This window comes from Ctenocephalides felis, unplaced genomic scaffold (assembly GCF_003426905.1).
Source record: "Ctenocephalides felis isolate EL2017-DRISC unplaced genomic scaffold, ASM342690v1 CF-g0.4_SCAFFOLD_00845, whole genome shotgun sequence".
In the NCBI taxonomy this organism is placed as follows: domain Eukaryota; kingdom Metazoa; phylum Arthropoda; class Insecta; order Siphonaptera; family Pulicidae; genus Ctenocephalides; species Ctenocephalides felis.
This window is the reverse complement of record NW_020536999.1, coordinates 66,051,749-66,077,220: the sequence shown is the minus strand read 5'-3', so window position 1 is coordinate 66,077,220 and position 25,472 is coordinate 66,051,749.

Here is a 25,472-nt window from a genome sequence, read left to right as displayed (position 1 = left end):
CTGTATTTTTGTACAGTTTTTTATATTATATGTCTTCTGCACTGGTTTCATATCCGTCTCAAACAGTCTGATGTCGAGCGGTAATAACAGCGGATTTCACTTCAGAATATTGATAGCAATATTTTTCCAAGTGTAAATAGCCCTCAGCCGACATTATTGCATCAATAAAAAAATTATCAGCATTCCATAAATGGTAATAATTAATTACATCATGTATATTATAATAGAAGAGACAGAACGACCGTTTGTGAGGCCATCTAAATGATTCCACATTATTTGAAATGACAGAAAAACAGGTCATAAGACTCGTTAAATTCCGATTATTTTTAAAAATATATATAAAAAATTAGATTTTATAGGACAGAAAATAACGTGTTACTTGTGTAGAGCTTACAAAATTTTGTTTAAAATTGTTTCTTCTACATGAAGCATGCCATAAAGCTCGGTTGTATATTTACTATAAAATTAATTTTCTTATATTTTTTTACTTTTTAACAACAATCAGAATACAACACCCTTTTACAACTATTACAATGAATTTATTCACTCATAGATATAAACACTCTATATATCGTACTGTAAAGAACTGCATCACTGGATGCAGATCTTAGCTTTTTCTTTCTTTGTTAAATTCTAAGCCATGAAATTGATTTTATATTTCCTGTAGATAGATGATCAAATAAAATTATTAAAAAAAACAACATATAAACACACATGAACTAGTAGCGTATGGCATCGTGCCTTAAAGCAAATTGCTGGAACTTCCAGTATCGTAAATTGGAGGAATAATAAGTGTTTTCAAATAGATTATCATAAATACTGTAACTTATATATGTTTACAGAAAGGTAAATAAAACTAAAAAAGTAAGTGAAACTCAATCAATCGAATTTAACAGATGAAGGTCATTGTTTAATATTTATAAGAATATTGTCTATTATTTATATAAACTAAATTGCTAAGTTAAAACTATTTGTTTGACGTGAGCTTTAGAACTTCAGCTAGAATTGAAACTAAAATTCCAATTATTTTCGATATTCAAATATTTTTTTGGAAATTAAAAAAAAAAACGTTTCCCAAAAGCAATCGTTTCGTCAACACAAGCAGAATTTTTTTTTTGAATCATTCAAATCGGATGCTTAGTTTTCTCAAAAACTGCTAATTTTTGTACGTTTAGCTATGTATCTTTGAAATGGCTGTACCTGCCTTTGTGCTAAACAAAAAAACAAATGAGCACACCTCCCTATATTGATAAAAAGGAATTGAATGTTTTCTGAACCACTCAAATCGGTTGATCTGTGCGCCCGAAAACGTGGACGAAAAATGCGGGCACGCAAAACACACACAGGCACACATCTATTTCATGTTCTTATGTTCAGAAACCTTCAAAACGTGAAGAAATGTTAAAATTTTCAATTTCAATTTGTAAGACAGGAAATACAAATCTTGTGTAGAGCAGGTCATTTAATTATTAAATTTGATTCAAAATTGTTTCCTCTACATGAATTATGCTAGAAACCTTGGTCGAATATTTACTATAAAATTAATTTTCTTATATTTTTAACAATAATCAGAATTTAACCTACCCTTATAACTATTACGTTCAATTCATTCACACACATACACACAAAAACATATACTCACACTTATAAACACACACACATAAAATTATAGTGCTGAATTTTATTGTGCCAATAATCACTCCATTAAATTTACTGAATGTCCTTTTCTGGATAGTTGTAAATAAAAGAGTAAATAAAGAAGAAAAATAATAATAATCACTCCAATGAGTTGAGTTGAGCTCAGTTCTCCAAAGATGTAATAATCTTATTGTAGTAGATATTCATTCTTATAAAGTCTGTTCCAACGCCTTGCTTATCGGTCACGAAGCATCAGCAAAGTAATCACAAAATGCAACATTTTCTATTTGCACCTCATCCAGCGTGCAAATGGCATAGACTATCTACCCCAAACCTTGATAGCAGCCCCTATCTGGTTTTATTCAGCCTTTGGGCTTACTGAGCCATTACGCGCCAATTAGAACACCCCCGCAAAGTCCATCAAATACCGCTGCACACATGACACGCATAGCGTATGGGGATTCTATCGATGCAGAGACGTTGGTAAGGGTTGGTAAGGGTGAAACTCGACGCGTTCCGCCGTAGGCCGTTTGGGAATAGATGGAAATGTGGTGCATTGTATGAAAGCTTTTCAATTTTTTGTTGGAGTAGTTTCAGAGGGGTTTTGAACATAAGTTTACTTTTTAGTAAAATAAAAAATATTATTGAAAAACGGCGTATTCAGTTAATGTGCTTTAAAACATTAGAAAATGGAATAGCTCACTCACTAGTGCTCTCGACTCACACGCTGGTCAAATTCGGTTTGAATCTCCAGCAATATCAGAATTAAAAATATAAAATATTAAAGTAGATTAAAAATTGTTAATTTGTAGGATACAAAAAATGTATTAGAAGTAAGAAGAGAAAAAGAAGTTTAGTTTAGAAAATGAAATGCACTTATTGAGAAACATGAAGAAGAACGAAAAATTGAATGGAATTGAAGAAAAGGAAAATTGAATGGAAGATTAGGATATAAGAAGAGATAGTATATATATGATAAATGTATAAAAAATATGTATAAAAAAATATATGTAAGAATTGTCTAGAGTATGATAAAAAATAATATGCATATTGTAGGTTTATTGACTAGTATATCCTCGTGCGTATAAGACTATAACCATCTGATATTTAAATTGAAATTTAGCTAGTGCAAATTGCTGGAACTTCCCGTACCGTAATAAAATATTCGAAAAATATTAAATGTTTTCAAATATATTATTATAAATACTGTAATTTTTATTATTCGTTGTTTATAGACAAAATATAAGGGATTATAAATTGGACGATGATATTCATATAAGTTTACATAAGAAGTGAATAAAACTTAATGATCCTTTCCGAAGGGGAGTTAAAATGAAGAATCTTTGTTGGAATATCAAGAATATCACAAAGTATTTCAAGGCCTTTTGAAGCGCAAAATTTAATTTTAGATTTTTGGCTCATTTCTAAAACTTACCCCAGAGATAAGTTAGAGAAAGAAAGAAAAGAAATAAAGATATATGTTGAAATATCAAGTTGATTAGAGTATTGAGTCCTTTTGAGAAAAATTTAATTTTGGCTTTTTGGACCATTACTACAACTTACCCTACGGAAAGTTAAAAAAAGGAAAGAAAAAAAAAAGAAATATATGTTGAAATATCAAGTTGGCTATTACTGTACAAAATAAGTAATTGTATGTAGAATTTTACCTTATGACAAGTTGCAAGAATTCCACGAAATGTGTAAATAATATGCAATCAATAAGAATCAATATTTAGCTATTTAAATTGGATTTTCCACTGTTATTTTAAAAGTAGTTTAGCTTTTTATCATGCAATAAAATCAAACAAATTTAATCTGGTCAAGATTTGACCACGACTTTTTCTATTTAACCCGGGACACTGGGGTAGGGGATACAATTTGTAATGTAATGAGAGAAGAAGGTTGTATAGTGAAGTTCAATATATATCATAAACATAGTGGTTTTATTCACATATCTTATGGTGATGGAATATTTATAATTTACAGTCCATTCAATATCAAATTGATTAAAGTGCTCCTCACCACAATCCATTTACAACTGAATACGTATGTAACATACGCTGATGTTAACAAAAAAAGTGAAATGTGGTAATGTTGTAAATGTTATAATGTCGTAATGTAATAACATTTCGCAACTTTTATTAAATCTATTCGTCCATTATCTTATCAGCGCAAATAATAATGTGATTGACGTATATTCTCGTCATAAGCTTGATTCTGAAGACGCAAATTTGGTTCATAAACTGTAAGAATTTTTTTAACTCAGTTGCAAAGACTTGGTAATATGTTATGATCATGTGTGAATAACTATGGGATTATAATATAAATATATAATAATTTTTTCTGATCAATTAGTATTTAGATAGATTTAAGTTATAGTACCAAGTTGTGTGTCCTATTTGTAACAAGAAAAATGCCATAATATGCACTGTTACAAATGAAGTATCAAAAAATTACATGCAACCTGTAGATCAAAGAAAACTGGCGAATAAACGTGAGTAGAACAATTATTTTACCAAATTTGAGAAAAAATAGTAATTTATAGAAATGGAACAGTTACTCCAATATATTGATTTTCTTCTAAACCATCAATTTGGTGTTGATTCAATGATTTTGAAATGATCTAGTCTAGTTACCAAGGAATCTATCGTTGTGAGATTTGTTAGCAAAATTGGGACAAGTTGTTATTTAACAAGTTGTTAGAGATCAGATTGCTAAAACTCATTAATGAATTGTTTTAGGTTGCGTTTATTAAAGAAAGGTAAGAGGAATGAAAACAATCAGCAGGGATATAGATATTATTCAACAAAGTCGATAGAATTGTATTAGATATATTCTTTTAGTTTGAAGTATATATTTTTTAGTCCGTACATAGTCCCCGAAAAATACAGGGTTTCGTTTTTTGTACAAAATACAACTAATTTTGTATAAAATTATTATTACTGTGAGACCATGTTCGAATATATAAGAAGTACTCGGATCGTACCTTGGTACTGTATAAAAAAAACTACAGGTTGTTTATAATTTTTTGATACACTATTTGTATCGGTACATATTATGGCATTTTTCGTGATACAAATAGTACTAGTAATTGGTGCTATAACTTATTTCTATCTAAATACGAATTCATCACAAAATGTTACTATACATTTGTTTTATATCTCATATACTAGGAAACTGTGCTTGTAATACAAAAAAAAATATTTCTAATAAAATGACATAAGAGTTGATATATTGAAATTATACAAAATGCGATGTAAAATGTTGATAAATCATTGTAAATCAACATAATTACAATATCATGGTATGGAAATGAATATTGTAAGATACTAATTGCAATAATGAGGCCAATTGAAAAAAGCAATTATCATGACAAATGCTAATTCAAACATTTTAAAATTTGTAGTAGATCTCAAATTCGAAAATTTTAAATGAATATTTTTGTGCACCGTTAGGAAACTATTTAAAAATATATTCTAATCTCTCTCATTTTGGAACTATTTTTTTCTATACCTTTCTAATAATCCAAAAATTTCTAATCATTTCAAAATATTTTTCAGTTTCTAACAATTCCATATAAAGTTTTCTTGAACCAATGCCACTCATGACTACTTTTCTTCTCTCGTTGATATGGAATATATCCAACACATTTGATATTATAGTGAAACAAAACCGTCTGAACAAATGACATGTATCTTATATCGCTTTCAGTGTAACACGATGAAATTAGTTTGTGACAGAACAACAGAAAACTTATGACGAACGACTATTCGAAGTATCTTTTTTTCGAGAAAAACTGTTTGAAGATCGCTTCTTTGCTGTCGTGATGTTTGACATGCGATAACGAATTGTCATTCCCACAAAATGTCAAGGGCTCCCTAATGTCAACTTATGATATCATGGCGACAATGCATACGCGTTTCTTCATATACTTTTTAAATTGCATGCCAGCTGTGAATTCCTCTATTATTCATATAGATAGAGAATGTAGTATTGATAAGATATATGGGGTTGAGGCTGAATTTATTCTACTTGTTCTCATTGTTTGTACGAGTATGTGCTCTATCAAATGAATTGAATGAGCGCTTCAGAATCAATAGAATACGTTTTAAATTAAAAGGTCCAATTTATAATTACTAACAATGGTCATTTTTAGTGATTTAGAGCAAATAAAATTAGAGAAAAGTGTATAATTATGAAAAATTACTATATGTTTATGTTTTCAATATGTTTGTGAAGAATAACATTTGCTTTGAAATATTCATAAATAAACTTCTTTAGAAAAGTTTGAAAAATTATAATCTTGTATATTGTAAGTTTATTAACCCGGAGGAGAAGTTTATGTTTTCATCAAAAAAATCCGATTCGCTAATTTTATGCTTTCTCGACGTTTCAAGCCATTCTGAATAGAATGAGACCAAATTTGAAAAAAAGTATGTGTGTGTATGTGAACAGATTTTTTGCCGTACATCGACGTTTTCTCAAAAACGGCTACACCGATTTCAAAAATCTAAAAGCCATTCGATGTATCTGGATAAGGACTATTGTTTGTCAATAGTCGACGATCGGCCAAGGCGTTTCTTTATAATTTGGAATAAAGTGTTAAACTTTTTGTCCACATTTAAGCTCAAACTACCGAATCGAGTTTGAAGAATCAAAAACTGTTCGAAAGATATTGGTTGGGAATGATACTGATTAGTTTTAGGTGGAAATCTACCGAGCCGTTTTCTTGTAATTAACTGTTGGAAAAAAAATAAACCGATTTTTATGGAACTTTTTTTGGTGATATATATCATGATCTTATAGAATTTACTGAAATAATACGGTCTCACGACAAGTACTTTAATTTTAAAAATTTATCAAAATTTGTGAAAATGAGTAATTTTTTTTGACGTTTGTTAAAATTAAAATCAGACGATTTACTTAGTATAAGGACAGAGTACTTGGCCTTAATGAATATCCTAAACTACTAAAGTCCTACACGTACTGGTTCAATTATAAAAATTGTTGATTTTTGAAAATTAGCTTTTAGAAAATACTACGAGTTAACGTCTTCGTTCGTTTTCAATTATTTGTAATAAATCCACTCGGAATAATTTTAATCACTCATAGATTAATTTATGTTTTATTGATTAAGTCAATTACTTACACATATCGGGAAGTTCACGCAACTTGCCTCAAGGCAAAATACCAATACCAACTAGTTTTCGGTTGGATCAGAAGGATAACAAAATAAACGGCAATGTATAAATATTCATACCAATTTTTCTTTGATAGTTTTTTTTTTGGTTTTGGGCTCTTTTATTTAGTTTATAATACATGACTATAATGTTTACTTATACTTTTTTAATTTAATTAATTTATAGGATGTTATTTAATTACTTTGTTAATTTATATTAACATTATATATTACATTATATATTAATAATTTATATTAACTTTAAGTTAAATTCAACAGATTTTTTCATATTGCACTTAAAAGTTTACATGTGCGTGGGGTAAAAAAGACCAACTAAACCTTAACACTGGCAAAGGTATAACTGATAGAAAATAAAAAAAGTACATTAGGTGAAAATATATTGTTATAAAAGAAATTAATAGTCATTCTAACTCTGCTGATGAATATTTTGACAAAATACTAGATCTAGGTTATATACGGTGTAACATTTCCAAAAAAATGTGATAAAAAGTTTCATTTCGTTTTATTTATTAGTTAAATAATATAGTTATTTCGTAATATTGCTTTAAAATTAAAAATCATACGTTGAATGTGTATGCCAGATGGATGTCTCTTTTTACTCAGTCTGTCAGTCAAAAGCGACATTTGACGAATTATAAAGAAAACTAAAAAACTTTATTCTGCAATAATAGATTAGCTGCAAATTTATAATTGCAGAAATGAGTTTTTTTAGTTCTCTCTACAATTTGTCATCTGTAGCATTTTGTTACACAAGCTGAGTAAAAAGAGACATCCATCCATCAAACTATAGTTTGATAGCTGTTTGTTTCATACGTGTTATGTGTTGTGATGTAATCATTTGGTTTAGACAGTATGTCCTAATTAATAAAAGCCATATTAGATCTGTGTGCCCCGCCCTACCTTAAATCTAATGCAACTAAAACTTTTTTGGTCTGATTTTAGACACACGTATTTTAATTTATTAGTGAAATAAAATGTTTTCTTATGAAAGCATCACATTAACAAAAGTTGACCTTCAATTAATTCTCTCAAAAAAATACTTGGAGAAATTCAAGCCTAAATATTAAAATTAAAATATGCTTGTTTATCCAAACACTTGACATCCACTTCATCTCTAAATTCCGCGTGCAGTCCTTGTTCTTGTTTGATTTCAGATAAATATGACTATTATCAATATAGAATGTCTTATCAAAGCATTGATCTTTAATTAATTCAAAAATTGACCTTTAATTAATTCTCGCAAAAATATTCGGAAAAATACAATCCCAAATATTTAAATTAAAATAATACTTGCTTCATCGAAACACTTGACAGCTTATGTAACCACTTCATCTCTAAACACGTTGAGCGATATTAGACAAACGTTTCCGTTCTAACAAATTTCATTCGGCAAACATCAGCATCACCGCCCCGAATAAATCGACTGATAGTAATTTACAATGTGATATCGAGGGTGCGTTTTGCTCAAGAGGTGAGGGTGACTTATTCACATAATGATATGGATGAGTCACATAGAAAGAGCGAAAAACCTCGTTAAGGCATATCTCGGGGGTGTCATGCACGAATATGAAAAACGAGGGACGACGCGCGATTAGTCAATTATATTTTCAGGGGTGGAACAGGCTGCGTTTATTTATTGCGTTTTGTTATTAAAAGCAGGGTAGTAAATGGGCTTTTGATGATGCGGAGGTGAATGCTATAGCTTTGTTATTAATATTTAATGCCGTTTTTATGGCTTTGGTGCTTATTATAATTTCCAAAATTATTAAAGAAATATACATAAACCGATCGTTGAATGGTCTTCCTGATAAATTACAATTTCATTACAATATGTTCAACTGACTGTGTAATTTTACAAACTATATATTGATAAAATTTTATATATAATATAATCGTCCATATATATTATGTTGAATTTTTTTTTGATGATATGGAAGTGTCAGCTATGGCTTTAATATCATTATTAATAGTGTCATTTTTATGGGTTTTTACCTTCTAATTACCTAAATTATCAAAGACATAAATTAATCAATCGTTCAAATTTGTTCCAAATGAATTCTACTCGCGATTCATTAAATTTTACTAATTGTACAATTTTAATATAGATATTTGAGTTGATTTATGAGAAAAATTATTTAATTTATTACTGATATTATAGTGTTGGGTGTTTCATTACACTAATAATGAATTTGTATTTATAAATTTAAAATTCAATACAATGTGAATATGAAAAAAAGTAAACTAGAAGTCACAATAACTCCCTGATATGTGTAAATTATTTACACAATCAATAAAATTTTATTTTTTTTGTATTCAACATGCATAGTGTAAAGAATTTAGTAATGAATACAAGATTATTCCAAAGACTAATGAAGGAATATATAAAGCCAATTTAATGAATGTCTTATTAAATATTTAAACATCAAAACTATTAATATTTAAAGTAAACTAGAAAAAACGAAAATTTCCTGGTAAGTTCAAATGATCTAAATTATCAAATTAATTGCCATATATCAACATAGTGTTCACAACAAGCATGAATTGTTAATGTTATATACATTTTTTGTATTATTACATTACATTGAAGATATATTTGTATTTATGTATTAAAAATTCATAACTAAATTTAATTTTTTTTTATTTATTATTCATAGCAAGCTATACAAAGTACATTTAAATCAGTTGTTGATAGCATTTTGTCTTTATTGTAAAATTTTTTCGATATGTATAAATAATTTACGTAATCAGTCCGTATTAAAATTGCCAATTTTGATAGATTTAAGAATTTATATAATATTTAATGTAATAATCATCTTATTTAGATTTTGCTAACTCGGCAAGAAGGTGGACCAAAAATTTTGAAGTGTTCTGCAAATTATAATTCTGAAAAAAACGTTTCGACCGTCTCGCAAAACTAACCAACAAGAGTTCTAATCGAGTTTTATCGATATGATTTAAAAATTTTGAAATCCAATTAGCTGTTTTTGAGCCCATCTCCGCGAAAAGTTACATTTGGTCTTACATACACCTACAAGTTTTTTTCCAATTTAGCTGTCGAATGATTCAAATTGACTTGGCCAACAGGTTTGGATAACTTGAAAAATTAGCTAAAATGAAGATAAGTGCAGTTCTAGTTCGATAGTTGTTTGTTTGATACGTGTTATGTGTTATGATGTAGTTGATTTGGTTTAGAAAATTTATTTGAAGGAAGTCAAATTCGGTTTTTGTGCCCCGCCCTACCCTTTATCGAGCACAACTAAAATGTTGAAAATTAATTTAAATTTAGGGGGATCATCAAAAGGTAGATTTTCTACTTCTCATCTTTACTTAATATTTTGCTGTGAAATGATCAATAATCAATTATCAAATTGACTTGGCTAACTTGTTTGGTTAACTTGAAAATTTAGCTAAAAGGATGATCTAGCAAAGACATATACTTCTTCGAAAAGTTAAAAAAGATGTACTATTATTTATTTTGAATTTAGTTTATTTTTAACTTTCCGTAGGGTAAGTTATAGTAATCGCAAAAAAATTGAGAATTAAATTTTTTTGATAATTTAGATAATTTTTGGTACGAAAAGTTCCAGCGATTTGCCAAAAGCACGATGCCATGTTACAAATTTTGTTAGTATGAACGGAATATCATATGAAAGATAAAATACATACTTTCGATTATAACTCCGGCATAGTTTTTATACTATACAAAATGTACTATGCTATCATAGTATTGAAATTTAACAAAAATTTCAACATTTCAAGTTAGAGAGTACAACAACACGAAAGCTACATTTTTCTCTATTTTCAATAATAAATTTGAACTAAGAGTTTATTAATATCATTGCATCTCATCATCTACTGGATAAGAATCCGCATATCGGATTCGGCCTAATGTGTGTAAGTTAACAAAAATTTCAACATTTTAAATTACAGAGTACAACGACACGAGATATACATTTTTTATTTTCAAAAATAAATTTGGATTTAGAGTCTATTAATATAATTGCATCACAACATGTGACATAGAACCGCATTTTGAATTTATATGCAGGCTTAATGTGTAATGTAAGTCTGCCGGTTCATATTGGCGAAGGCTAATTATAGTATGAAATTTAACAAAAATTTCAAAATTTCAAGTTAGAGACTATAAGAACACGAGATCTACATTCTTCTCTATTTTCAATAACAAAGTTGGACTAAAAGTTTATTAATATCATTGCATCTCGTCATCTACTGGACAAAAATCTGCATTTCCAATTAGGTTTTATGTGTGTAAGTTAACCAGAAGAATTTCAACACTTCAAATTAGAGAGTACAACGACACGAGGCATACATTTTTTATTTTCAACAATAAATTTGGATTTAAAGTTTATCAATATCATTATACATCTCATCATCTACTGGATAAAAATTTGCATTTCCAATTAGGCTTTATGTGTGTAAATTCACAAAAATTTCAATATTTCAAATTAGAGAGTATACATTTTTTATTTTCAACTATAAATTTGGATTTAGGGTCTATTAATATCATTGCATCACAACATCTGACATAGAACCGCATTTTGAATTTATATGCAGGCTTAATGTGTGTAAGTCTGCCGGCTCATATTGGCGCAGGCAGGTCGCCCCGTCTCGTCCGGGTCGATATCGAAGAGGCCCGTTATCAATCCACGTCATGCGGCGTTGATCCTTTTAGGCCACAATTCATTCAGTGCCCGCAGAAATCTCTACGCACGACCTTAAATCCTTACATATTCCAAGTGTTATCAATCATTTTATATATGTGCGATACGAGCACAAAATATATCGGGAAATTAACTGAGAAGATAGCGCACAGAAGAGGTACCTTATATACAGCGACGTGCGACGCGAACCAAGGATAGATTCCTTTGACTGATAAGAGCCTTTTAAGAAAAAATGATGAAATCTTCGCTTAGAGACTTGATTGATGAGAAAATGTGACAATATTAAAAAAAATCGGATGTGTATTGAATGTTTTTCGATGCTGTGTTTCAGTGATTAATCCATGTACTGAAAAGATTCTTTACCCAAATTATTAATTTTTCATATCACGAGTTTTGACAAATAATGTTTGAACAAACGACATATTTATATGTTTCTATTATTAATGAACGACTGAAATGTACATATTATGAGCAGGCGATGAAATTGTATAGTTTTAACACTTTCCACTCGGGAGTCGGACTGCTATTCAGTACGCTGCGCTCGGAATATTATACTAGTATATATACTTATCTCTATGTATTATAGTTCTATATATACTTATCTCTCAACTCGGAATTTTTTTTTGTATCGGATTTTTTCAAAATGTGATTATATTGCTTTTAAATATAGTTATTATGATAATAAAATAAAACATTTTTAAAATTAAAAAAATTGCACTCAAAACCATGCTATATTGTTTAAAAAATCATTTCTTCAAAGATCTTTATTAGAATTATGGGGATCATGAGCTAATAAATTAATTTTGTTATATATTTATTTATAAAATTAATAAATCAATCAATAAATGAATGTAATAGTGAATTAATTTTAAAAAAAATGTAAGTATAGTTTGCGACGACACGATTTGCCGCCAGAGCGGCGGCATCCGAGCGCAACGGTAACATGACTATGCCGCCGGAGCGGCGGCATCCGAGTCAAAAGGGTTAAGATTTTAATAAAAATGATTGATCAAAATCAATCGATTATATATAGCCAAAAGTAAAGTTTAAATACTTTGTGCTTAGCTTTTAATTTTAGAGAATAAAAATTTAACATTGACGTAAGTTTGCTAGAACATTTATCGTGAAATGTAACAATAACCAAGTTTGATTTCTATAGTCTTCGTTTAACATTTTTGTGCATAACATAATTTTAAAATGATTTCAAATTGTTCTAATAGTATGTTTTTTAAAAATATGCTGAAACACTATAAAATCTTAATCAAAAAATATAATTTAGGATTACAATAATTTATTAACTTCTCGTAGGGTAGATATAGTAATGCGCCAAAAAATCGAAAATGAAAATTTTGCATACCTTCACAATTTGAAGGTTTCTGAACATTTTGGCATATCTCAGTTTACGTTTTCGAGCGATTTGAATGGTTCAAAAACATTCAATTCCTATTGATAGGGAGATTTGTTTATTAGTTTTTAGCAAAGACAGGTCTAGCCGTTAAGGAGATACGGAGCAAAAAGTGCAGAAAATACAAATCGAGAGACAAAAACATTCAATTTGTAATGATTGGGTGAAGAAGGGATTATTTTTAGACAAAGGCAGGTCCAGCTATTTCGAAGATAAAGAGCTAAATGTGAAAAAAAGTGCAGAAAATACAAAACGATAGACAAAAACATTCATTTTGTAATGATTGGGTGAAGAGGGGTTTAGTTTTTGGCAAAGGCAGGTCCAGCCATTTCGAACATTCACAGTTAAATGTGCAAGAAATAGCAGTTTTTCAAGAAAGTTTTCTAACATATGTTTGCTAATGATAACGATTCTGAGCATTCATTTAGAGAAAAAACACTTATAACAATTATACACGGTGTCCCAGAACTTAACGTCAAGCCAAAACGAGGTTATCGTCTTGATCATAACTATCATGTCTAAAATTAGAAAAAAAAATCTCACGTAGTTTGTGAATTATGAGCTTTTAAGTACAAGCTAGAGCTTTGCTGAAAAACATACTATTTAACGATTATAGTTTTATTTTATTAATTTCCATAAAAACAATTCTAAGATTTGATCAAAAATAATAATACCAATCACATCAAATTTTCAGGAATTAAACCTTTGTTAAACTATGTATTTGAAATTTTCAAAAATAGTTCAATATAAGAAAATGCGCCAAGTTTCGATGAAACTTGTGTGCAAACTGCAGTGCATATTATACAAAGAAAGGCGTCCCAAAGTCGACCAATTTCGAATATTTCAAATTCTTAGTTCAGAAAAAAGTGGTAACCATTGAATACTCGAGGCAATTGTGTTATATTGTCATGGATTTAGTATTGTTATTTGCAATTGTTTAAATAAACAAAATCATTGGAAATTACCCACAGTAACCTAAATATATCACATTTTTACTAAAGTTCTTGGTTGAACTTAAAAGATCATAATTTGAATCTACGTGAGGTAATTTTTTTTGTAATTTGTTACATTATAGTTATGATCAATTTATAATCCCATTTTGATTTGACGTTGAGTTCTGGGACCCCTATATATCTTTGCTAAAAAACTTTACTTTATCACGAATCGTTTGTTTTTATTGCGTCACTTGCAATAAAACATCATTTTTTGCGCTTGAGCACTTGTTTGATTTAAAAGTACCATTCATTTCATAAATTGTATTAGCGGAATATTTATAATTATTCATATATGCTTACAATGTCCTTTTACTTAAGAGTATACTTATCTTTCAAATCTATATATAATAAATTCATAACAGGCAATAAAAATCTGTACGCCTTACATTCAACAATAGGCAAAATGGAAACGTTGCTTTGGTACGCAGGAAAATGTAAATTTCCAACAATAAAATATTTTCCGAGCGAGAACTTTACAATCTTTTCCGATGTAGCTACACCTCGAGCAATTTTTATTGTCTCGTTTGTACGGCAGCGCCACACACTCACGGGGTAATCACAATTTACACTTATATGCAAATGAAAACAGCCTATGTAATAACGGCGCTAGCTGGGGAGCTTTGGAGGGTAGTAGATCGAGGGCCAGTGTAAATTGTATTAAAATTTAGGAAAACAATACAAGTTATATACTACATTTACTATGCAGTGTGAAGCTACTAAATGTCTCGGCAATCGAGTTAGATTTCAACTCCTTCGAGCGATGCATCCCATTATTACTCTCATCATCATACCAAGTTATACATACATGCTAATGAATAAAAATTCTGTATATTTTTTACCAAAAACAATATATAAATGTTATAATAAAACCAGCAACGAACTCGTAGTTAATTGCATAATTAGAATAACTATATTTAATATTCAATTAAAAAGATCACCTGAATGATGAGCTTTCTTTCAATGCCAAGCATACCCTTTAACTTCAAAATTATCCTCATTATCAAGAAGTGCATGCTTGTGCTATACAGAAATATGCTTATTATCTTATATAAAAGAGTTTCATTATGTATATTTTAACATACTGTGTTTAGAATCCATAAAGTGAGGTAGAAATCGTTAATAATATAAATTTCAAATCTCTATTTCATTGGTAACGGTCAAACCTTAATAAAAAATCTGAAACATACAAGTATCCAATCTCAAAGACAAAGCAAAAAGCGACCATTTATTTTGGCGCAATAAGTGGAAAATAGAAATATGTATAAGATGTAACACTTGTGATGAACGTAATAAATGTTTATAAGACATATCACATAAAATGTATTACCATCATGCATTCCTGTTTTGTTTCTAATGTTAATGGTCAAATCTCAAAAAACTATATTGAAACATACAAGGAAACAATTTCAGGGACAAAATAAACGGTGGACAATATTTTTGTCTCAATAAGTAGAAAATAAAAATGTGTATAAGATGTGAAATAATTATTTCAGCGTAATAAGTGGCAAATATAAATGTTGACCCTTTCGACTCGGATGCCACCGCTTCGTCGGCAAAATTCATACAAATCTCGGAATTCGCGAGTGGAAAGTGTTAATAAGATGTAACACATATAATAAATGTGTATCAGACATAACTCATGAAATTTATTTATTAGTCAAAACGCAAAAAAATCTTATAGAATGAAACAAGCCCAGGGAGAAAATAAATAGTAAATGAAGTTTATTATCATAATGTATTCTAGATTTGTTTTTAATGTAAATACACAAAAGAAATGAAAAAAAATCATATCTAATTTCCTGACACAACAAATTTGTGCAATAGTAATTAGTAATTACTATTTATTATTATAATTACATTTTTCTAGTTATCAACTAGTTATTTTAGATCATTTTCTAATGCTAATTATGCTAATTAACAACGTTCGAAATTTGCTCATGAATTATCATAAATTATCTAATAAAGAGTAAATTTCTTTAGTTAAATTAGTATTGTTATTTAAAAGTATTTTATACATAATTTATAAGAATCACACACGAATCTGTTTTTTGTATACATTAATAATTAAATGGTCATTAAATTTTTCTAAACCAATATGAGAAATGATGAGTTTGAGGTATCAACTTTTTAATGAAATTACAGGTGCTGAAGTACGTATTGTAAATTTAGATATATTAGTTTAACAAAGATTCGTACTTAGTAAATTAATGATCAAATCAATGTATGTTTCAATAAACAACTCAAAAAAACTTTTGAATATTTGAGAAATAATAATACAATACATTCTTAGGGTAAATAATAATTTTTTGAACGCATTATTTTAAATGCAAATAAAAACGACAAGTTTATAATTATTAATATGAAGACGTAACAAAGTACCAACAAGAAAAACTGATCTGAAATAATTAGTTGATAACTAGAAATATATTGATAATAAATATATTGAATAATAATAAAAAAAAAAAAGGTATTATTGTCCTAGGGCAAGTCTGTGTGTTTAATTATACTTCAATTCGATTCAGGGAAGAATTAGCTTGAGTAATTTTTCATTGCCATTTCACACCACAGTGCACGAAAGGTGCTATTTTTGAATTAGAACATATTTGAACATATGTTTGATCTATATTTTTACGTGAAAATTGATATCAGTATCGCATGATAAAAGTTAACTAAATTATAGCATAATCAACCTCTTCGCTAGAAACATCGCCTATAGACGACCATTGCTTCAATATTTATCCATTTTGGTTGAAATATAAAAAAATTAATTTGTTATTGTAACTAATTAGTTCTTTGGAAGTGTAATTTGATTTTCTAATCTAATTTTTATTGATAATGATTAAAAATTCTTGAAATATGTTGCTTAAACAAATCTAAGGTTTGCTGAGTCGTATAGCAGTATCACTCTTATGGGGAATATGCTTGTGCCAAAAGAGTTTGAAACACCTTGAAAAGAATTCAAATTAGTAGTTATGAATAATAATACTTCAATTGCACGAAATCTAAGTCTGGCTGTGTGTGATTTCCCATTGCCATTGACAGTAATTAAAAAAATCTTGAAATATGTGTAAAAAATCTAAGATTCTGCTACAGTCCGCTAGCTCGTATAGCAGTGTCACTCCGGTGGCATGAAGATTAAATGATTTACCACGCGTTTGAACCGGTAATTACAAATAATACTTGAATTGCACGAAATCTAAGTCTAACCAAATAATAAAAAAGTTCAATATTTTCCTCGTGCCTTAACATTTTGCTACCATTGTCCTGTACTATGCCTGATGCAGCATGTGCCCGGAATGAAATATAAATACATGAAATATATTATGTATACGCAGCTGTATCAAGTCCCGGCGAACGTTCTTTCTCGTTTTTTCTCTGCGCCCCATCTAACGGGGTGCATATTATAGAATCCGGGGTTCAGTTATATTGCAATATATACAGCTCAGACGAGCGAAGCTTCTGAAAAAGTTATTTACGATGTAAATAAGTAATGACGGTATTAAATTATTTTTTAAAATATTTCATAATTCAGATAATACACATATTGCAATGGATACATGTGAAATGAATTACGGACGGGATGAAAGGAGAGTGCTTGTGCCTTAAGGTTTTTGAACTTTACTAGAATCAAAATTAATAACCTCCATAGTCATAATATTTATCTGAGATCTTGCAAATATAGAATTCGGAATATTTTTAGTTGTTTTATAGCAACTGTTTATGAAACTTTATACAGTAATATTTGAAAAGTTGTTGAATCTCATTTTTATTGATTGAGTCGGTTATTTACACATATTGAGAAGTTGACGCAACTTGCCTTGATGCTAGTTTTGTTATTCTGTTTAAATAGGCGTTAACGTTTAAATAATATTGATTGATAGACACATATTGAGTAATTGATTTGAAACAGTGGCATTTTTTAGAAGAAAAACCCAAAGTTTTGCCTTTGAATATCCATAGTCACAATAATTATCTCAGATCTTGCAAATTTCGAATTCGGAAAATTTTATACGAAAGTGTTCTACAAAAGTGTGTTGTTTACATGAAATTAGTCGACATATTTTCTCATTTATTACTAAGTTGTCTATTCAATACCAAGGTGAATAGTAATCAATCACAAAATATTCAAATTTCCAGAACTGCATAAAAGAGTGCTCATTTTGCATAAATGAATAGCTCAATTTATTTTCGCAGAAAACTTTACATCAATTGTTGATTGATTACATCAATTTCAATATATTTCAGATGTATACAAAATTAGTCAAATTGGCTTAAGCAATTGAACTGAATAATTCAAACATTATTATATATTGTCGATAGCAGAGATATGAATTTTATTCATTATAATTAAACGTTAGTTCCAAATAAAACCTTGTATAAACCAATTATGAAAATCTGGTTAAATGTTTTGCAGAAATGCTATTTTACGTTAGCTCAGATAATCCTTTCATCAAACTAATAGATTTGATGGAAATGAGATTTTCTCAAAAGTTTGCAAGTTTTCACGACCTACAAGTATCACATTCTGAATAAATTTGTACAAACTATCTTTAACTTCTAATTTCAGACAAATTCAACCAATTGTATAGCAAATATGATTTTATCCATTTCATTAATACAGTATAAATGCTAAAATGACATATAAATAAATCATTCTGAATAAGTTTGTATAAATATCATCACCTGCTAATTACAGACAAATTGTAGTATATAAAATATGATTATATCCATTCCATTAATACAGATATAAATGGTAAAATGTTTTCAAGGAAGAATAGTCATTTGCGACACTGATGAATTGTCCATAAATTTAGTAAATTAAATATGTTCACATCATATCTATTCTATTAATTTAGGTATAGATAATAATATATTTTTGGAGAGAAAAGAAGTCTTTTGGGACATTGCAGGAACGTGCCAATTAAAATGACGGTCATACATTTTAACAACGTTAGGTTTAAAAACAAAAATTATATTAGTAAGAACATTCAATGGATTGTCTCCTAACGTTCTTAGAAGTGATCTGAACCCTTACAGACTATAAAACTTGTAATAATTCAAATTGTTGTAAAAAAAAAAAACATACTAAAAAAATCAAAAAGGAAAGCAAATGTTAACAAATGTTTGAAATGCCAACCTGCAAAACATCATACAAATTATACTTTTTCAGGTAAGGTACTACTTTAGAATCAAGTTTGAATCAATGCGTAAAATATTTTTCATATATTGTTTCAACAGCGATCAGAACTTAATGATGTTGCAATGATGTTAGCATCCTAAATGATGTTGCAATGATTTGACCTAACCAACTACGTCTATTTATAAAGACAATCCAAACAGTTGTCCCTCTTATAACTTTAATACTGATGACTTATTTAATTGGATATAACGTAGCCGGTTAAGGTCCAAGTAAAAACCGATGTCACTACTGCTTGACATAAGTCTACCCAAAGTGCCAAATACCTCGGAATGAATGCCTATAGCTCTAATCACTAATCGCCGGGGAATCCCAACAAAAATATTGCAAGTTTGAGAAAAACTTCTTTTGTAAGGAGAAATCTTAAGAAGTACGTTGAAGAACCAACAGGCTCTCTTCTCCTCTGATCAATGTGACAACAAAGACTCATCAAAATGGCCCTTTTAATACAATTACACACAGTCTTGTGTGAGCATTCGAAGCGTACACATCGTGCGAAATAAATTTATATTTTTTGAAGTTTAGTGAAAGTAAACCTTGTACCTGTTGTGTTTTGATAGTGAGCTGATAACAAACAATGGAGTCGAGCCCGTTCGGGCACGAGGGCGGACGGCCGCCTGATAAAGGCATTACACAACATTCAGATTTAGGCGCAACCATTGCAGATGCAATGCATGTGCTAAATGACCTTGAAGATTTTAACAATGAAAGTAGTATGGATTATAGCATAGATGATCAAGAAATCGATTTAAGTAGTTGTGAAAGTATTCACAATTTAGATAGTAAATCTAATAAAATCAAGATTGGAATTAATAAAACTAATCCCACAAAAGTTAATAAAAAAGAAACAATGCTAAGGAACTCTAATTATGTATATAGTGATAAAGAAAATAAAATTAACAGAACAATGAAATTCATTAAAAAGGTGACTAGCGCAAAAAATAACAAAGTCAAAAGATTAGAAAGTGGAGTCAATTCAAAAGTTGAAGTTCAGAAAAGTAATGATACAATAAATAAAAATGTAAAGGCTATTCAACGCAGTAGTAATGATAAAGTAAGGGAAGAATCTGATAGTGTATCTAATGCGAATAATGAAGAAAATGTTAATCAGAATGAATCAAATTCTATTAACAATAACATGGTTAGTGAAGAAATGGTTGAGATGAATGAAGTAAAGTCTAGTAACTATGCTCGAAACAATAAAATACGATTTGAAGAATGCGATAAAGGACCATATCATATATATGTGGAATCAATAAATAAAAATATTGGGAGGTTACATCACATGGCAATTGGAAGGATGTTATATAAATCAGTTCCAAAATTGAAGACGGAATTATCAGAAATTGTACAAATTGGAAAAAACAAAATAAAATTAGTAATTAATAATCGAGAAACAGCCAATAGTTTACTGGAAGATGAATTTTTCAAGATGAATAATCTCAGGACCTACATTCCTAAATATCTAGTAGTAAGACAGGGGATAATATTTGACGTTGATATTAATTTATCGGAAGACGAAATAATGGAAGTTATAGAATCTGATTATCCAGTGGTGGAAGTAAAATGTTTAAAGTCAAAAAGAGGTAATAACATCAATTATAAATCGCAATGTGTGAAATTAACATTCAGGGGCTCCAAATTGCCGGAGAAAATTTCAATATATTCAGTCAAATGTAGGGTGAGTCCATACATTAAAAAAGTAGTGCAGTGTCATAATTGTTGGTTCTTTGGTCATATAAAAGAACAATGTAAAAGTAAAAAAAGATGTCCGAAATGTTCAGAACAACATGGAATAGAAGCCTGTACTGAAATTTTAAACTTAAAATGCTGTTTATGCTCCGGGGAACACGTTGCAAATAGTACTGAATGCCCTGAATTCAAAAGGCATAAAAGTATTTATGAATTGATGGGGACTCATAATATAGCTTTTCATGAAGCGAGGAATATTTTGCGAAATGACAAATATTCAAGAGTTGTTAAATTTAACCCTTATACCATAGATAAGGAAAAAGATTTTCCGATGATAAAAGAAAAAAAGAGGGATGAATACGGACTAGAAAAAAGTTACTGTGATAAAAATAAATATAACGAATTATCAAAATTAATAGAAGAAGATAAGGATACAGAAGAAGACATAGTATGGATTAGAAAACCAAAAAGGTCACATGTCAAAAATGTAACAAGGGTAGGAGGTCAAGGTACCTCTGAAGTATCTAAGTATAATAATTTAAATAAAGAGACGGATATTAAAAGGGTAAGTAATAGAGATATAATTAGTAGGAAAAGGCCGATTAAAACGTCGGAAGATGATACGGATCAAGAAGAAAATGAATCAAGAAAAGAAGAAAACGATCCACTCGAAATTCTTAAACAGTTAGTTACACAAATTAAAATAATAAATAGATCTGATGATTCTTCCATAAATAGATTACTGAGTATTGTGATAAGTAAATTGGAAAAGGATAAGAGAACTACAGGAAGTTTTATAAAATAATAGAAACAATATACACAATATAAATAAGCCAAATGAATTTAAAAATACTACAATTAAACTGTAGATCATTGAAAGCAAATAAAGAAAGTATAGAACATTTCTTATACAATAATCAGATTTCGATAGCGGCCCTTTCCGAAACATGGTTCAGTCCTAATGCAGTATGCAAAATTAAGGGGTATAAGATTTTTCGGAAAGATAGAGAAGATGGATACGGCGGAGCAGCCATCATCGTCAAAAACAACATAGATTGTGATGAATATGAAACAATAAACAACAATAAGAATATACAAATATGTGCGGTAACAATTAAAACAAATATAACCTTTTGCTTAGTTTCCATTTATTGCTCAAATAGAGAAGAAATAGATTTTACTGATGTGAGGAAAACTATAGAAGGGATCCATTTAAAAACATTGATCGTTGGAGATTTCAACAGCCATCACTTTGCATGGGGAAGTATGGCGAACAACACATCAGGAATAAAATTACAAGAAATCATAGAAGATCATTCATTAATAATTCTCAACAACGGCAAACCCACAACAATCGAGACAAGAAACAGAAAAGCGACGAATATCGATTTATCTTTATGCTCCAGCAATTTCACAGATTATATCAGATGGGAAATACTTGAAGAATCTCTTGGATCTGACCACTTACCAATTATAATACATATTTACACAAATGCAATTTCAAACATCAAAATGAAAAAACAAAAACAAAAAAATGGAATACCAATCAGGCCAATTGGAAAGGATATGGCGAAGAAATTTCAAAAACTCTCCAAAACTCTAACATACCTAATACAGGAAAACAAAAATATGAATTTCTAATGAATTGTATAGATCATGCTGCAGAGAAAAACATAAAGAAATGCAAAGTGATAATTAGCTCAACCTTCAAACCAGCTGCATGGTGGGATCAAGAATGTGATGTTATGGTAAACGCAAGAAAAAACGCACTTAAACAAATGCGCAGAAATATAATTATGATAATTTTATCCTATACCAAAAAATAAATGCACAAACCAAGAGATTTTTAAAGAACAAGAAAATACAAAAATGGGCGGAATACACAAGTTCAATTAACAAAAACACAATCCGGCTACAATTTGGAAGAAAATCAAAATATTCAACAACAAAAACACAAATAGGAACATAAATCCAAATTTTATGGAAGAATGTGGACATCAAATATTACAAAATATAGCACCAGATTATGTCTGTAACAACAAGATATTTTAGTAAGAATAATAATGAAGAAACAGAATTGATGTCACCTTTCAAATATAATGAATTGAGAAGAGCTCTAAAAAACAGAAAGAACACGGCTCCAGGTAAGGATAACATTTCATATAATATGATCAATAATAGTCCAACTAATTTTAAAATGGAACTTCTAAATGTATTTAATAATATGATCACACACCACTGGATTCCTGAAAAATGGAAAGAAATAATTGTAGTACCAATAATTAAACCTAATAGAAACCCACAATCTATAGACTCTTATAGACCAATATCACTAATATCATGCGTAGCAAAGATTTTCGAACGAATGATAAAAGAAAGACTGGAATGGTACATTGAAAATAAGAACATACTCCATGATACCGTATTTGGTTTTAGAAGCGGAAGAGGAACAATAGATTTATTGAGTACCCTTACTACCGACATAAATATATCGAGGTCAAACAATGAATATATGTTGCTACTGTCAATAGATATTGACAAAGCCTATGAAAACGTAGACCATAATATTCTACAGAAAAAACTACGGAATATAAATATCCCAGAGAATATAATTAAAATAATATTGGAGTTGATATCACCAAGATATATTTATCTACGAACTAATGGAGATATGATCGGCCCTAGATCAGCATACAACGGGATCATACAAGGTTCCATTTTAAGCCCTACATTATTCAACATATATACTGCGCGGATTACCATAAGATACCTGATACAAGTGTTAAAAAATTACAATATGCCGACGACATTTGTTTATACATATCAAGACCGTCAATAGAATCATGTATAACGCAAATGAACTATGCTATTAAAGAAAACATAAAATGGTTATCAAGCAATAATTTAAATATATCACCAACCAAAAGCTCAGCAACGATTTTCACTAGACACAGACTCCCTCAGAACATAGGTCACATAAGGGTTGGAACTCAAGATGTTATAATAAAAGACAACGTGAAAATACTAGGCATAACCTTTGACGCCAAAATGACATTTAAAAAGCATATACAAGAATTATCAAGAAAATGCGAAACAGGCATCAATATACTTCGTAAAATAACAAATACTAGATGGGGAGCACACCCAGAGACATGTCTTTTACTGTACAGAAATTTGATTAGAACTCAAATAGATTACGGATGCTTTATATATGGTCAAACGTCAAAAAGTGAACAAAATAAACTTGATAAAATTCAATATTCCGCAATAAGAACATGCATAGGGGCATTTAGATCAACACCGACAAATGCGTTATTAACAGAAGCAGGAGAACCTCCTCTGAGCATAAGAAGAGAATTCTAGCAAACAGATTCTTGATGAAAAAACTTAATGGATCATGTAAATTATTACCCAAACAGTTAGAAAAACTAGCAAGATTACATTACTCCACACGCTACTGGACAAACAAACCAGCTCCATCACTAATAAATAGTTTTTTATACAATTAAACCTCACGAAGAGAACATCATAATCAATGATAAAACTCCATATTACATCTACCCCACGCTAAACGATTACATTAAACCATACATCGATATAGATGAGAGCACAAATATAGCAAACACGGACATATATACGTGAATTAGAACTCATATCAACTCAAATTGGCCGGATTATTTGCAAATCTATATACTGATGGCTCTAAAACATTAGAGGGAACCGGATGTGCCATACATATCCCAAGAATCCATTACAGTAACAAAGTAAGACTTCCAAACTATACATCCATATTTTCGGCGGAACTTATAGCGATATACACTGCCGTAAAATATGTGAATGACAATAATATTAACAAATCTTTGATACTAAGTGACAGCAAATCAAGTCTAACAGCCATAAAACACGCCAATAAACATTCAAATATATATAATATATAAAATTATAGAAATCATAAAGAAAATCAATACTGATGATAAATCCATGATTCTTCTTTGGATAAGGGTCATTCTAATATAAAAGGCAATGAGATGGCAGACAGTCTAGCTAAAGAAGCATGCACGAGCGGCGATCAATTTGCGAAAACTCCTGCGCTAGATTTAAAACATTTAATAAAACAACAAGGTTTGGAACTATGGCAGAAGTCTCACTCAGAAACAACAAAGTCAAAAGGATCCACATACGCACTAACGAGAGAGATTGTTTCACCAAACACATGGTTTAAAAATATAGAAGAAAGTCGAAATTTTATTACAGTAATCTGCAGATTGAGACTCGGACACTCCTACTGCAAATCGCATCTGAAGAGAATTGGTATCATACAGGATCCAAGTGTGACTGTGGAAGCATAGAAACACTCGACCATTTATTTTGGGAATGCAGGCATTATCAGCAGGAAAGATCGAAATTATTAGGAATTTGCAAAACGTGAGGATTGTTTTTCCCATCAATATACAAATGCTTATTTCAAGTAATGACATAAGGATTTATAAATATTTATATAATTTTATAAGTAATGCAAAATTAATTTATAGCATAATCATTATTGTATAAGTATCAATGTATTATATAAAACTGCTACAACTGTATAAATATTTGTAATGGCAAAATGATGTAAATCAGAAGCCAAAATAAATAAATAAAAAAAAAAAAAAAAAAAAAAAAA